Source organism: Barbus barbus (genome assembly GCF_936440315.1).
Source record: "Barbus barbus genome assembly, chromosome: 44".
Lineage (NCBI taxonomy): Eukaryota > Metazoa > Chordata > Actinopteri > Cypriniformes > Cyprinidae > Barbus > Barbus barbus.
The window spans coordinates 21,275,130-21,292,988 of record NC_136722.1 but is presented as its reverse complement, the minus strand read 5'-3'; positions in this window follow the sequence as shown (position 1 = coordinate 21,292,988).

Sequence of the window (17,859 nt, the reverse complement as noted above, 5' to 3'; positions counted from 1 at the left end):
CCCATGACCTTTGGGTTACAAGTCCAACTCTCTATCCATTAGGCCACGACTGCCCTTATCTATCTATCTATCTATCTATCTATCTATCTATCTATCTATCTATCTATCTATCTATCTATCTATCTATCTATCTATCTATCTATCTATCTATCTATCTATCTATCTATCTATCTATCTATCTATCTATCTATCTATCTATCTAATCATTATATCTTTGTTCTGTTATTATATCTATCTGCCATTCTATTGTTATGTCTGTATCGTTATTTTGCTTTATGACTTTCAAACAAGATTTTGTCAAGGAAACATTTGAAATTTTGACAAATCACTTTTCTAGATAAAATTGCGGTTGATTTACATATTATATTTACATTTATTTACATTTATTTATTTACATTTAAATTCATTTTACTTCTACTTCCTTGCATTCAAATTAGAAATGCAATTCTACGTCTTGTTTGCTACATCAATTCAAATTCACTGTAAATTCAGAAACTGAACTGAGATTTAATTTTAGCAGTATTACTTTTAGCAATACTGATAGGCTGAATTTGTAATAGCATACTGGAATGAAATGCTCATACTATTTTTACCTATGATTACCATACTATTTTTACCTATGACTATTTGGCAGAAATAGTAAGAGCAGTGTGCTGGTATGCTATTCTGAATTCAGCCATAGTGATGCTGCTTTAGTAAACGCTACTTATAAATGTGTGTCATAAGTCCCCAAGTCCACTTCACAGGCAGATTCCAAACTTTTTGTCTCTGGAGACCAGTAGAAGCAGAAGCAAATAGATTGTGATGGTACATAAGCAAGGGAGAGAGAGGGAAATGTAGGGCTATAATTTGAGCACAGAGAGAGGGAAAACGTTTCTTGTGCAGTGAGTTGAAGAGCGAGAGAGACTACAGTGACCCGTTTGTCTGAGTTTGAAGAGCTGCACTCTGCCATTAGGACATTTTTTGGGGTAATGCAATGAGCAGATCCGCATGATGTGGCCGCAGGGGCCTCTCATGCTGCCTCGGGGGCCACCAGGGGCACCTCCAGGCCCTGCAGTGCTCGGAATGGCATCACGGACCATCCCAGGCTGCCAGCTTATTGCTGGCCCGGAATGATTTGTGTTTGGTCAGCTGCTAGAAAAGCAGCTAATTAGCTCTGTCATTTATGGCTAAAAAGTTGACTAAACGAGAGGCCGGATGGCTGGAAACTCTCTGAGATACAAACGGAGAGACATGTAGCTCAGTGAGACACTTCTTATTTCATTAGCCTCATCTAATTAGCCCTTTTTGATTTCCCTCTCTCTCTCTCTCTCTCTCTCTCTCGTGCATCCTTCCACCTCCATTTCTAACCCAGGCTCATTAGAAAAACATGCCCATGTTGACATTTCTGCAAAATGATTTTACGTCGATTATTGCATGTTTTGCTACACTTTTAAAGTGAAATGTCCATTAAATTATGCTGGAAGCAAGTTCAGGTTTATCCGAAACAGATGAACATTAATCTGGCAATGTTATGTTTTCATAATGCTATGTACCAAAGTTCATACTTTACTGGAAGGTGTTAACTTTTTATCATTTAATCAGTCTTTCTATCTATCTGTCGTTCCATCTATCTACACTTTCAAAATGAAATGTCCACTGAGTGACACTAAAAGAGATTTCAGTGTTATCCAAAACAGATGAACATGCATCTGGCAAGTGGCAACGTTTTAGTACATTGGCTGATGTATCCCTGCATATTGTGATAGTTTGCAAATTAAATGTCTGATGAGTTGTGATTAAAAATGCTCTTGAAAATAGCGTAGCACCTACACTAATACTAATACCTAAACCGAATGATAATGTTAACAAAAGATAATATGAGATTAAAAAAACACTTGCTGAAGCAAACATGCTATTTGTGCTTGGCTTTTCAAGTGCAATGCTGTACCAGGTGTGCTACCGAGCATTTACTATGTCAGAAAAGCCATACAAATAGAATTGGTTATTTGATGCAAACGTCAAAATGTATTATTTTACAAATCATGCACTATGGTAAAAACATTTTGAGGTCATAATATAGTATTGTTCTAGGAACCAAACGAAAACAAATCTTTACTTATCGATAATCTGCCCCTTAATCATTATTTGTGTGAAAAGGGAAGAAGTTATTGGTGTTTCACTGCCATACAAGCAGTCATTTCAGCTGGAAACTGCATTAATTAGTATGTAAGGGTATTTTTTTTGGAGTTTTCCACAAATGTAGGCACAGGCACATATTTCCACTGAGCCTGCCAACGTTGCCCATTACCTCCAGTTCCTGTTTTCATTTTCCTGTGCTTTAACTCCAGCCTTGAATTACCCTGCAGCTGTCAATAAATCCGCCTCAACTAATAGATTCATCTCTAGCGCTGCTATGTCCGGTTGTGTTATGAAACATCAAGGTCTATTTCTGCTTTACTCGCATGAACAAAATGCATTTAGGGGCTGCGGTAATCCTGAAAGCGTGGCGAGAGAGATAATACACCAATAAACACAGCCGCCCGGCTCAGGGATCTAATTAAGAAATGAAGCACAACATATAATTTAGCACCAAACAATGTGCAATTTCCCCTTCAACCTCTTAAATTGATGTAAATGATGTCACCCTGATGGCCAACCGATCCGGCACTAGGGGTTGATGTTGGGTTATGAGTCCATTACCACTAACCTCGTCTCCCAGTTGCACTGTGTATTTCTAAACGACAAGCTTAAATGACTAGAATGGTGTGTGTTGAAGATGAGAAATGGGGAAAAATATAGAAAATGAGAGCGTGAAGTAGAGAAAATTAGAGAAACAGTTGCACAAAATTTGTGTGTAAATACCACCCACATACCGGTTAAACTAGTCTATGCTGGTATCGCGCTGCATCATGCGTATAATTAACTGTCATCGTTATCACACACCTCGCTGAATTTGCTTTATTATATATATATATATATATATATATATATATATATATATATATATATATATATATATATATATATCTATAGAATTATTCACACTCTGTAATTCGCTATTTGCACAATTTATTTTATTTTATTTTAAAAGAGATAAGGTTAATACAGGATAATTGGGCCATTTTATCCCAGGCATATCAATTTTCCTGAATTCACCCTATTTGTGTATATTTTCAAGTGATCCTAACAACATTTTAATCATGTTCAAATTTTGAATAGCAATTTATTTTATTTTATATTTTATTTTATTTTATTTTTGATGACTTTTTTGATGACCTTTTCTATGAAGATTTAAAATCTGATGTTTCCAGGTTACTACAACACAAACAGCAAGTGCAAATATATAAATGAATAAATAAATAAACTGTAAATGGCGTATTTAAATTCAGAAAAAACGTGTACTTAATTCAAATAAATAAAAAATAAAACTGAATGCATTTAAAAAAACAAACTCAACCTTCATTTACTTTCACATTAATTTAACACAAAATCTTTTCATTAACCAGATTTTTCCTTTTAAATTCACTTTTCTTTTCTTTTTGAGCGTATCAGTGGATGCAGTTCATTGTTAGTGAATTCGTTATTTATATCTATACCTTGACCTAAAATGGTGGTAATTGGGAAGTAAAAAAAGTTTGTGAAAAAAAAAAAAAAGATTGTGATAACACTTTAGATTAGAGAACGTCTCGGGTTACTTGACGGTAACCCTGTTCCCTGAAAAAGCGGGAATGAGATGCTGCGCTTAAAGAGCTATTGGGAACGTTCTTCGGTTGTTGAAACACGTGTGTCAAACACGCCAAACTTTGGCTTATATAACCTCGGTTAGGTGACGTCAATTGATTACGAACACCAGAGGTTATAAATAGATGAGACCTAGAACCCTCTGAAGGTAATGAACAGTAATTCTTTGGCCTAGCTTGATGTTCTTTGGGGCGTTTAGAATGGATTCGACACGTGCAGGAGACAGCTGTGCCTGCATCGTGATCGAATCCCATACAACTCCCAAATACGTTGTCCTCTGAGCAGGAGAGAGAACGCTTTTCTTGGCGTTGAGTCTCAACCCCAGAGATTCAAGATGAGCTAGGACGACATCTCGATGTCGAAGCGCAAGCTCTTGAGACTGTGCCAGAATCAGTCTGTCGTCTATGTAATTTAAAATGCGGATGCCCTGGAGTCGCAGAGGAGCCAGTGCTGCATCCATGCATTTCGTGTACGTGCGGGGTGACAAAGCTAGGCCAAATGGAAGAACCCGATACTGGTAAGCTTCGCCCCCGAAACCGAACCTCAGGAACTTCCTGTGTTGTGGCAATATTTCTACGTGAAAATATGCGTCCTTGAGATCGATTGTCACGAACCAATCTCCCGATTGGAGCTGATACACAATCATCTTGATTGTCAACATTTTGAACTTGCAAGTTCTGAGGTAGCGGTTCAACCCGCGAAGATCTAAAATTGGACGCAACCCCCCCATCTTTCTTTGGAACCAGAAAATACCGGCTGTAATAGCCTGACTCTCTGTCTGGCAGGGGAACATGTTCTATGGCCCCTTTGTCCAGCAGAGCTTGCAATTCCTGTGTCAACAAATACACTCGTTCCGGTTTCACGGAAGTGGAGACCATGCCGTTGAAACGCGGAGGCCGATATGCAAACTGAATCCTGTAGCCTTTCTCTACAGTCCTTTCTACCCACGGAGTCCTTTCTCTGAAAAGTCCTTTCTCTGAAAGGGGCACTAGTTTTGACAATTCGCTTTGATGGGGGGATGTTAGATGTGCGGTGTCCTGAAACGTGGCAGGAAGCAACCGAACACGTAACATTTCGCTGGAGACCGCTGCTCCCCGAAACACCAGTGGTGACGGAGATTGAACAACGGCCTCCTGAGGGTGCCAGGAAGGAGTCTTTATTCTCTGTTGGAACTTTCCCCGCAGTCCTGGGCGCTCAAGCCTCAGGATTTTTCTTGGAGGATATGATACTCCTCAGGTCTGGTCTCTTTGAGGCGGACTGTGAAGCGCGGCAAGCCGCACCCCAGTCTCTACGAGGGGGTACTCGGCTCGCCACACTCAATGCGGTCCTTGAAGACCTGAGGATGTTTCCGCATCACATCTATTTATAACTTCCAGGTGTTCGTAATCAAGTGACGTCACCTAACCGAGGTTATATAAGCCAAAGTTTGGCGTGTTTGACACACGTGCTTCAACAACCAGTCAAACAAAGAACGTTCCCAATAGCGCTTTAAGCGCAGCATCGAGAGTAGTTTTTGATAAGGGAACACTGCAATATTAACTTATTAGCATGCATATTACTAGCATATTGGCTGTTTATTAATACTTATAAAGCACATATTAATGTCTTATTCTGCATTACCATATTCTAGATCTCTTAACCCTATCCAATACCTAAAAATAACTACATCAACAAATACCTTACAGACGATCAATAAGCAGCTAATTTTATTAAGGGAAAACCCTTAGTTAATAGTAAATATGTGCTCCCTAATCTAAAGTGTTACCAAGATTGGATCTTCACAGTGGTTGAGTACTGCTTTCGTTGTCCTGTTTCAGTGCCATTATGTATATTTAGCTTTGAGTAAAGCAATTACTAACCTCTCTGTGAAGGAGTGACATGTCCTAGCATGCATCATGCCTTCTAATTAAGAGCTGTAGTGGTGAACCAGTTTTGATGGAGCATTTAATCTTACATGGTTGTGATATCACTGGTGTTTATCCAGACTCCGACCAGTCTCAGAAGAAAACCTTCGCTCAGATTGAAATCTGAGAGAGAGAGAAAAAAACCCAGCATCTCTACAAGACATTCTGTTTAGAGCCGTTCCTAGTCCTGCCTTTTATTCATCACGGAAAAACATCTCAAGGGTTGAAACATCAAAGAGCTGAAGGCATCAATCACATTAAAGCAAGACGAGAGTGAATTGCTGCTGGAATAAAGTATCTGAAATAAAAAATTTAAGATGTTCTTGTGGGCATACGGTGGGCGGATGGGTCGGTTTAACTCAAGTATTTTGTTGGGAATTTATTATCTGACTGCCAATAGCATTGTTAATTTACATGCATTATTTTCTCCATTAAAAGTATCCAGGTATTCTGATGAAATAAACATTTTAATAGAAAATCTCGCTTTTCTCCATTCCATCATTTGATGAATTACGGCTGTCATGATCAATAGAGAATTTACGCAAGCATCCTTTTTAAACGAAGCTCTGTACATTAATTGCATCAGGCAAAACGCGTTGACTTTTGGGAACAAATTTCAATCTATAATAAGCTTAATTTGCATATAAAGAATGTGTGTTTGAGCAAAGAAAGAATGACAGCGACTTAATTTAAATATGCAAACAACGCCATATCAGTGCAGATGGCGCTTTGTTAAACTGAATTGTGGGTGGTTAGTGATTAAGACGTGCTTGTGCTGGAATCTCATGCTCAAAAGTGGCGCAAGTGCTTAGTGAATGGCTCTTCGACTTTCAAAAGGTCATTTTAAAAAGCCAACATGAGATCAGAGATCCAGGGGGGCGTAAACAAGATGTCCAGTCGAGAGACAATGTGACGGGAGGGACAATCAGAGTTGGGAAGCAGCCCTAAATCAAGCCACAGATATTTATGGGGATGCTAATGACAACAAGTCACTTTTTAATGTCAGGTCTCAACCTGTGATTGCACACTGGGTTGAGTGATTTGGATGTCCTGACAGTTGTAATTATCCTAGTGTCTTCTGTCAGACTGGCAGGGGGTTGAATCTACCTCAATTAGACTGGCTAATGTTCTTGCTCTCATTCACTCATTCCCTTCACAAACATTTTTGTGGTTTCACGAAGGGCAAGAAAGCACACGGCCCTGTTGGTTATGCCCTGCCAACAGCGGACGTGTCGTTGGAAATGTTTCCCATTTGAGATTTTGTTTATATCCTTTGGGAAATGTCGGGGCACTTGGTTTATGGACAGCCCTTTTTGTCCGCTCATTTTCCACTAAAGTTCATGGTCAGTTCTTGCGATGACTCAGAACCACTAATGTGTTCGAATGAGGTCAGACTTTCAAACACTAGCCAGCGCCATTATGTGTGCATCTCTGTGCTCCGTCCATCATTTATGTGTCTTTGTGGATGGCGTCTGAGAAGACAGACTGTTCTTATTCAGAATTGTGGACACAGCATGCAGCTACAGTATACATTGTTAGAGCTATTTGCTAAAGAAAGCAGCACTTTTACCATTGCTCATATGGGTTAATGATGGAAAAAGGGTGAATAAAACTACCTGTATTTGGCTGACGCTTTTATCCAAAGCAACTGGCATTGCATTCAAGATGTACATTTTACCAGTTCATGCATTACCTGGGAAGCAAACCCATGACCTTGTATTGCTATAGTAACACCATGTTCTTGTGTCTGAGCAACAGGAATACCTAGAGACCAAGCCAAATTGGGCTTGAAAGTGGAAAGTGAAGATTTAATTTTGACTTAGGACGGTATCCAATCATGTTTCTACTATCCAGAACACCATAGCAGCCCTGTCAAGTTTTGCGTAGCTTCGCTAGCATGAAATTTTTTCAATACTTGTTGCATTGGTTTTTATTACCATTTTATTCAAATTACTTGTTGGAAATTGAAATTAATCACTTTTAATCACACACTCAACATTATTTTATTGAAAAAAAAAAATATTATGTTGATTTTTTTTCTTTCTTTCTATACATCTATCAATACGGTAGAAAAACAGTAAATATTTTCCAGATTAATTATATTTCCATATTTATTATATGTTTATGTTTACATTTATATTTATAAGTAAAAATTATATATTTATCAATATTTACTATTATACACTACTGTTCAAAAATCTAGGGTCAGTTAAAAATTTTATGGGATTTGCATTCATTTAATGAAAAGTGAAAGTAAAAATTTTACATTAATACAAAAGATTTCAAATAAATGCTCTTCTTTTGAACTTTTTTATTATCATTTATTTTTATATATCAGAATGATTTCTGAAGGATCATGTGACACTGAAGACTGAAGTCATGATGCATGAAAATTCAGCTTTGCATCACTGGAATAAATTACTTTTTACAATATATTAAAATAAAAAAAACAATTACTTTAAATTGTAATAACATTTAACACTACTGCTGTAGTAGTAGTTTTTGTTAAATATATGCAGCTTTGGTGAACAGAACATGGAGAATTATTTTTTTACTTACCCCAAACTTAAGTGGTAGTGTATACCTGCCTGTACCTATCTTTTTTAGTGGTATCATCACATTTCAGGGTCAACAACAAGTTTGAAAACCCCTGACTCATTATACACACAGAGAGAAAGTATCTTCTCTAACTAACACACCCACAGGCAAGTGTAGAGCAGGTTTTGCACATAAATATGCATGCATGCCCACACACATACACTCTACCCCATTGCATTGCAGTGATTCACTGAATTCATTTCAGCTGTGGAGAGCAGTAGGGTACTGCTGCATACTGCTGCTCTCCCAGTAACACTTTAAAGAAATAGTTCACAAAAAATGAAAATTCTGTCATCACATATTCACCCATAAGACTTTATTTCTTCCTCAGAACACAAAAAATGACAGCACTGGGGAAGATTATCAGTGAATGACAAATAGTAAACTGCTATATGACTCAAGAAGACATTTGTATTACTATTGTGGTACTTCACGCTGCTTTTTTGGTCTTTTAGGAAACTTGACAACTTCCGTTAACTACAGATTTGGCCATTAAGAATGCACTTTTTTTTTTTTTCGCAACAGCATGCAATTCGTCATGTGTGATCATGGAGCTCCCTGCAGGTGCTTTTTGTTGTGGGTCATACAATATCCACCAGGTGACCCAAGGAACAACATTCTGCAGTTAAACACTCAGACAAGATCTACGATGGCATTTTATGTGCCCCGTAAAATAAAAAATAAGGTAAAAAAAAAATAAACAAGCAAATAAAGAAATAAATTAGATTACGAGATTAAAGTCATAATATTTTGAGAATAAAATCTAAATTACGAGAATAAAGTCGTAGCCATATTGTTGAGAATAAAGTCATAGCAATATGACATTAAAGTCATAATATTTTGAGAATAAAAGCATAGCATTATGTACGACAGAGTTTTAGTGCCATGTTAAAATTTTTTGAAAATCTAAGATAATATTTGAGAAAAAATAAATTATGAAAATAAAGTAGCAATAGCAATATGAGAATAAAGTCGAAATATTTTAAGAATAAAGTCAAAATTACAAGAATTAAATCATAGCAATTATGAGATTAAAGTTCTAATATTTTGAGAGTATTGCTCATGCAAATGGCCCAGATTGGGAGCACCGGGAGAAATTCCGGTGGACTGGCAACTGATTTGAATATATATTGGATTATTATCAGAAATCATAGCATATGTCATATAATTGCAGGGACAGTATGCTTGGAAATAATATTTCACAACTTCGACTGTATTTATTATTTGTAGTGCGCCAGCCATTCCAACAATAGCAATAAGCTTTGTGCTTTTGGTACTTTTAATTTAAAACAAAGCCTCAGTGTGTTTGTGTGTGTGTGTGTGTGTGTGTATATATATATACGTTTACTTAGCTATCTAAATGGGGACATTCCATAGGCCACGTTTCAGGACACCGCACATCTAACATCCCCCCATCAAAGCGAATTGTCAAAACTAGTGCCCCTTTCAGAGAAGCTAGCAGTGTGGAAGCTACTGCCAAATATCTCTCCGTGGGTAGAAAGGACTGTAGAGAAAGGCTACAGGATTCAGTTTGCATATCGGCCTCCGCGTTTCAACGGCATGGTCTCCACTTCCGTGAAACCGGAACGAGTGTATTTGTTGACACAGGAATTGCAAGCTCTGCTGGACAAAGGGGCCATAGAACATGTTCCCCTGCCAGACAGAGAGGTTTTTATACTGTACAAACTGTATGTGCTATTGCCCTACACCTAAACTTAGCCCTCACAGGAGACTTTCTGCATGTTTATTTTTAAACCCGTTTTACAAATGAGGACGTCCCCAAAGGGAGGTTTTTGGAGATTTTGTCAGGTTTACCTCACTTTTGGGTACAAATTTGTCCCCAAAATATGGTTAAGTAGGTACACACACACGCACACACACACACACACACACACACACACACACACACAGCTAAGGCTTTGTTTTATATATATATATATATATATATATATATATATATATATATATATATATGTGTGTGTGTGTGTGTATACAGCCAAAACTATCGTTACCCTTGGTAAATATGATCAAAGAAGGCTGTGAAAATTAATCTCCATTGTTAATCCTTTTGATCTTTTATTTTAAAAATTCACTAAAATCTAGCCTTTCATTGGATAATAAGAATTGAAAATGGGGGGAAATATCATTATGAAATAAATGTTTTTTCTCAAATACACGTTGGACACAATTATTGGCACCCCTAGAAATTCTTACGAGTAAAATATCTCTGAAGTTTATTCCCATTCATATTCACAATTTTGAGCACCCCAGGGTGATTATGAACATAAAATTATCCAGCCATGGCTTCCTGTTTCACATAAATATAAATAGGAGGGAAAACAAAGTCCAAATTCCCTTAATCATCCATCACAATGAGAAAAACCAAAGAATATATATCTGAGTGCAGCAGAAGATAATTGAGCTTCACAAATTAGTGAAGTGGCTTTAAGAAAAGAGCTAGAGCAGTGAAAATTCCCATTTCCACCATCAGGGCAATAATTAAGAATTTCCAAACAACATAAAATGTTACGAAACTGCCTGGAAGAGGACGTGTGTCTATATCGTCCTAATACACAGTGAGAAGGAGAGTTTAAGTGGCTAAAGACTGTCCAAGGACCACAGCTGGAGAATTGCAGAAAATAGTTGAGTCTCAGGGTCAGAAAACCTTTAAAAAAAAAACTGTCAAACAGCACCTACATCACCACATGTTGTTTGGGAGGGTTTCAAGAAAAATTCTCCTAGCTCATCCAAAAACAAACTCCAGCATATTCAGTTATCAGACACGACTGGAACTTCAACTGGGACTGGCTTCTATGGTCAGATGAAACTAAAAAAATTGCTTTTTAGCAGCAAACACTCAAGATGGAGTTGGTGAACACAGGGATAGAAAGTACCCAGTGTGTACAATGAAATATACTGCTGTATTGTTGATGTTGTGGGCCTATATTTCTGCTGGAGGTCCTGGACATCTTGTTTAGACACATGGCATCATGGATTCAATCAAATACCAACAGATAAAAAAAATCAATAAGTGACTGACTCTGTTAGAAATCTTATAATGGGCCATGTTTTGATCTTCCAACCGGACAATAATCCAAACACAAACCTCAAAAACAACACAAAAATGGGTCACTGAGCACAAAACCAAGCTTCTGCTGGCCATTCCAGTCCTCTGACCTGAACCCTGTAGAAAATGAGTGAGGTGAACTGAAGAGAAGAAGCACCGTCATGGAGCTGGGAATCTGAAGGATCTGGAGTGATTCTGGATGAAGGAATGGTCTCTGATCTCTTGTCAGGTGTTCTCTAACCTCATCAGGCATTATAGGAGAAAATTAAATTTAGAGCTTAAATTTAAACTGGCAAATGGAGGTTTCAAAAAGTATTGAATGAATTGTGGCCAATGTGTATCAGAGAAAAACATTTATTTCATAATGATATTTCCCTCCATTTTAAATTCTTATTCTCCAATGAAAGGTTTAAATAAAAGATCAAAAGGATTAACAATGCAGATTAATTTTCACGGCCTTCTTTGATCATATTTACCAAGGCTGTCGATATTTTTGGCCATGACTGTATGTATATATATATATATATATATATATATATATATATATAAATTGTATATTGTATATACACAGTATATTGGCCTGAAAAAATATATTTCAGGCCAAGCCTTTTACACTGTAAAATGAGAATAAAGAAAGAAAAACCATTTTTATCTAAACATTAAGGCTGTAGAGCTGTGTTTACCCATCACTTTGAAATGCTTTGAATTTTGGCTTTTAATATGCATGGCTGTCATTACCGTGAGCTGCTTTCCACTGCCAGAATTTTTACCCAATTACCTCCGAGTGCCTTTGCTTCTCTCTCCAATCAGAGCGGCTGATAACAAACATGTCATCAGACTGTCAGAGTGGCAGTTCATATGAGGGAGCAGCTGCCTCTTTCGCTGTCAATGTTCAAATATTTATATACGCTCTTTAGTGCATTATAATGAATGTAAAGTCTCTCTTTGTCCTGCATTTTGTGCATTTAGAGATAAAAAACAGTCCTTTCCTCACCTGTCAGTCTGTTGCTCAGAGTATTTAATAGTTTTAAATAATTGAAACAGTACTTAAATAATGATGAAATAGCTGTTTAAGCTGAAGTAACCTGTTTTTATGTGGGTGTTTGTGAGGATTGAACGTTCTCATTATAAGCAGCGATTATGTTTTACGTGCAGAGCTGAATGTAAACAAGCTGTAATTCGTTCTCATTAAAACCTTCCCTGTGATTATTTTGCATTCACCTGTATTTCAGACGGCTGCGGGAACAAGTTTATGATAAATGAGTCAGGAGTGTGATGAACAAGACATCAAACAGCTGCGTGATCGTGTAAAACATTCACTGTCATTCTTCTTGCATGTGATTAAGTCGTTGTGTCATGTTTAATGTCTGTTTGTCTCAAGTACACACAGAGAGAAAGAGGTGCTTTCCTGCAATACGCAACAAATTAGTGGTGGTGGGTCAATCTCAGAATTTTTTTTTTTTCTTTTTAATTAAAATATCAAATAAAAAAAGATTTTTATTATATAATACTGATTAATTATTTTAGGGATTAATGTTTAGTTAAAATATTTAATTAATAATAATTATTATTATTATTATTTTAATTTAAATGTAAATAAATAAAGAATAATGATAGTGTTAGTGGTGGTGGGTCAATCTCAGAAAACAGTATGTGGAAAAGACATTCAGATTTTTTGTAATACAAAATGGGAAAAAAATCTATTTATTGTGTTGCATTATATTACAGTTTTTTTAAATTGCTTAGACACTAAAAGTGTATATGTGCATGTACAGTATGTGCGAGAGCTATGACAAACTCCTGTGCTTCACTGCACTCTGAACAAGCAAAATACACACAAGAGTAGTGTTTTACATTTACATCTGTGTGTAATTTGGCATTTGGCTAATTATTTTATGTTTGTGTGAAGAGTTACTATGCAAAAATACCATTTTTAGAAGAGTTAAAACATTTTCAAAGAAGTATTTGCTTTTGCAAGATGTATGTGGCGTTTTTTATGTTGTGTGTGTGTTTTGTGGTTTTGTGTGTAGAGTTTTGAGTAATGGAGCCATAGTTTTAAAAACTGCGTGTACGCATTTTGAAAAAAAAAACTGTATTAATATGTGTTATTCTATTTAAAAAATAAAATAAGAAATATGCTATTATTAGTGGTAGTGGGCCATTCTCAGAAAACAGGACCATGTGTGGAAAAACATGATTTTTAATTTATATATATAATTTTTTTATTGGATAAAAATAAAACAAATCAAAATTTTTCAATAAAATGTCAAATAATTTTAAATAAAATTTTAAATGTAAATATAGAAACAAAAAGTAATAAATGTAATTATTTGTTATTGTAATTATATGTAATTATTATTATTTAGTTTTATTATTATTTATTATTTATTAGCTTTATTATTTTATTATGTTTGTTTTTAATTTCATTTAAATTTAAATAAATCAAAAATTATTTTTAGTATTAGTGGTGGTCGGTCAATCTCAAAAAATAGGTGTATAAAAGATATTTAGGTTTTTTATATCTAATTTAAATATAAAATGAAAAATTGTGATTTATTTATTTATTTGTGTATGGTTTATTCATTAAAAAAATGAAATAACATATTGTTAGTATATTAGTGGTGGTGGGACAATCTCAGAAATCAGATTCAGATCAGTATTTTATTTTGTTTTGTTTTGTTTTAAACAAGAACAAGAAAATTGCCTGATATTCTGATGGAAAAAACGAACATTAAAAAGTAAGTCATGGGACACAAATGGGGCACAAATGACACTGTTTCATGAAAACAACCCTCACTGAGTTCTTCCCTGTCACTTTGAATCCATCTTTTATGTGTCCCTCTCCCTAGATCTCCCTGTTTGTGGATTTTCCTGGAAATATCATTGCAGTGTGTCAGAAACAGAAGTCAGGCAATTAAGCCCTGTCATTGACAGCATTTCTTCAGTGTCCTTTTGATAAGAGCGCTCTCTGGAAATCAGAAGCACCATCACCACAGTCCGTCACCCCCCCCCCCCCCCCCCCCCCATCCATCCCACCTCCTAAATCAATCCCCCGCCGTCCCTGACATCAATCCCCCAGTGACGGACAGCGTCATTTGCTTCCATATCGATTGATTCTGGACAGAGAGTTTGGAAAGCGCAGAGAGCTGTAGAGAAGACAGAATGAAGCGAGGACTTCCATGCATTCTGCTCTGATGGTGCTGTGGAAAAAGTCAATATGCAATAAGCCAATATGAGTGCTGCTTGCCTGTGCAAAACTGTTTTGGTTTATTGCCAGGATGTTGCTATGTGGTTTTGGATGGTTGCTAGGTGGCTACTTATTGGCCTAATGCAGAAGCGCTCACCCTCAAGTCTCTGTGATAACCTAGTCTGGAAATATGGCTCAGGTCCCTGCTTCAGTGTAAGTCTATGGGATTTTTCTTGCCCACTTTGTTGCTCAGGAGGTGAAAATCGTGAGGAAAGCAGCACGATTCACGATAGCAATATCTAGCATAACCAAAGTTTACTGGGTTTCTGAAGTACTAATAGTGACGTTTGATTTGTCAAACTCTACTGTGTATAAAATTCAACTGTTAGCCACAGCTCTGTGTAGTATTTCATCAGCAGTTCAGCTTCAAATGGCCTCAATCAGATTTTTGAGCTGGAATTATTCATTTCATAATGTTAAAACTGACGTCATTTGTGCAGGGGATGGTGAGAGCTTGTGCTGCCGATATTGTTCCAGCACTTTCTGAAACAGCTTGCGACAGTGATGTATGTAATACACTGGCATCTTGCTGAGTGGCTGTCAGCAGTGAAGGAAAGCGACAGTGGCAATATTTTCTGGCGCAGACAGCTCTCCACTTCTGTATTGCATTTCCACAGCTCGTTGTTCATTCCAGTGGATTCCTCAAACAAAGTGCAAGGTGCAGATGCTATTTTGCTAAGCACCAAAACTTTTATTAGGGGGTATTAGAGACCCTTGTTTCCCTTGACACTTTTATAACCACCTGATTAATTATTTAATATATCATTAGCATAATCAATGAGATAATGAGATGAGACATGAATAACATTGTTATTAAATATTTATTTTTTGTATATATGTATATACAGTATATTTAAATTCCTATCTAAATATTTTTAATCAAATATTTAGAATTTAGTTTTGACTGAATATCTAAAGTTTTATTATAATCACCTGATTAATTATTTAATATTTTATAAACATAATCAAATTATTTTTACTGAGATAACACTTGAATAATATTATTACATATTTTTGTTTATCTATATATATATATATATATATATATATATATGTGTGTGTGTGTGTGTGTTTGTGTGTTTGTGTGTTATATTAGATTCTATAAAACAAAAAATAATTTTATGAAAACTACAGGTCTCTTTCCTTTTCTTTATTTCTTCAGTTATTTTTTTATTTTATTTTTTATAATTTTATTATATTTATTATATATTATTCATTCACTTAGTTATTAATTCAATACATTATAATTATATTAATTATAGTTATTATTAAATATATATTATTATGATTATTATTTTTTCAATACTAAAGGAATAAATACTCAATTCAAAACTACAAACCAGCTCTATCTCAGTAAATCCCATAGATTCTTTATAAAAACAGTAAAGTATCATATTAAAATGTTTGAGCATAACCTAATTAATATTCATGAAGTCTTTGTTATGCTGTGATATGAAGACAGCATGTTTCGTTCACAGAGTGATGCCTGATTCTTGCATACACGCACGTCTCTCTCTACCCAGCGGCATTATGGGTATTTTGCTAGAGCGTGATCGTGACTCAAAACCCAGGAAGTTTGAGGAAGCACCCGGGGTGTTTGGGTAACATTCACACAGTGTTAACCCTATGGCAGTGCTCGCTGTGCAGTGGCTGTGGTGGACTATCACACGAGGTGTAGGAGTTTCTCTCCTGTCTTCTCTGCATGTGATTGAGGGGCTTTTCAGGCTGATTGCTGCCTCAGTGCTCTAGTGTTGCACGGCAGGGCCTCGGCAGAGCCACACACACATTCACTGAGTTGGAAATCACACAGGATGTCAATTGGAGGGGATTCTGAGACTCTTAATGAGCTCATGGAGCGTGGACATTTTTAAACTTAAATCCTCGTCTTTTGTGGTTCATGAGCTGCCTGTACTCAGATCCAGACGTGCTGTTACTGGGAATCTATTGTACCGTAAAGGGCTCCTGCAGTGTGTGGTTTATATAGTAACACACACATACTCACACACACACACACACACACACACACACACACACACACACACTAACCCTACACCTAAACTTAGCCCTCACAGGAAACATGCTGCATTTTTAGATTTTCAGAAAACGTTATGCTGTATGATTTATAAGCTTGTTTCCTCATGGGGACCAAAAAATGTCCCCACAAGATTAAGATTTACTGGTATTACTATCCTTGTGGGGACATTTGGTCCCCAGGACGTGATGAATACCAGGTGCACACACACACACACACACACACACACACACCTCTATCTTTTTTGAGGGGGCAGCAGTGGCAGTTCTGGCTCACTTGGTGCCCTTGGCAAGATACGGGGAATACATTTGTGTTTAGGATTGCTTTTCTGGCAGAAAGTGTTTTTCTGGGCAGAATTCATGGGAGCTTGTGTTCAAATCCTGACCAAATATATTAAACAATGCTTTTTTCAAACAAACAAACAAACATTTGTTATTTATTTTAATATTAATAATATTAATAATTTATATAATTAGTTGATTTTATAAAAAAATCCAACCACGAACCACCTGCACTGACTTCAAGAAATATTTTTTGTATTTATTTAAAGAAAAAGTGTAGTAGTAGTACCACTACTACTACTACTACTAATAATAAACTATTATTATTATTATTATTATCTTAAATATTGCAAGTAAATAAATACATTTTTAAATATTTTAAATATTGTTTTAAATTGGAATACAAAAAAAAGTACTTTAATAACAAAAATTGGATTTGTTTGTTTGTTTTTATTAAATAAAAGACAAACACGAATAACAATTATTATTATTATTATTATTATTATAAATAGTGTAAATAAATAAATAATGTATTAATTATTTAAGATAGTTAAAATATTATTTTAAATTGGAATACAAAAAAGTAATTTAATAACCAAAAAAAAAAAAACAATTAATAAATCCAACCACACACCATCTGCAAAGACTTGTTATTTATTATTAAAAATGTTATTTATTTGTTCATTTAATTATTAACATCATACATTTTTTTTACTGTATAAAAAGAGCATCTTTGACAAAATGTTGTGATGTATTTTTCAGCATGTGCTGCATGAAGCTTCATATATTCAAGAGAGTTTCAATAAATAACACCACAAGTTCATTTATTCAACTAATACCTGAAACCAACAGCACCTTGATGGTAAAATCCATGCACTAAATAAGTTGAATTTCAATAGCCACAGCAAAGCGCAGATGGTGACCGGCTCCACTGGATTGTGGGTGGTTAGTGAATAAAGTAATTCACCCTTTAGCCTCCATTCGTTTTTTGCAGATGTGTGATCAGA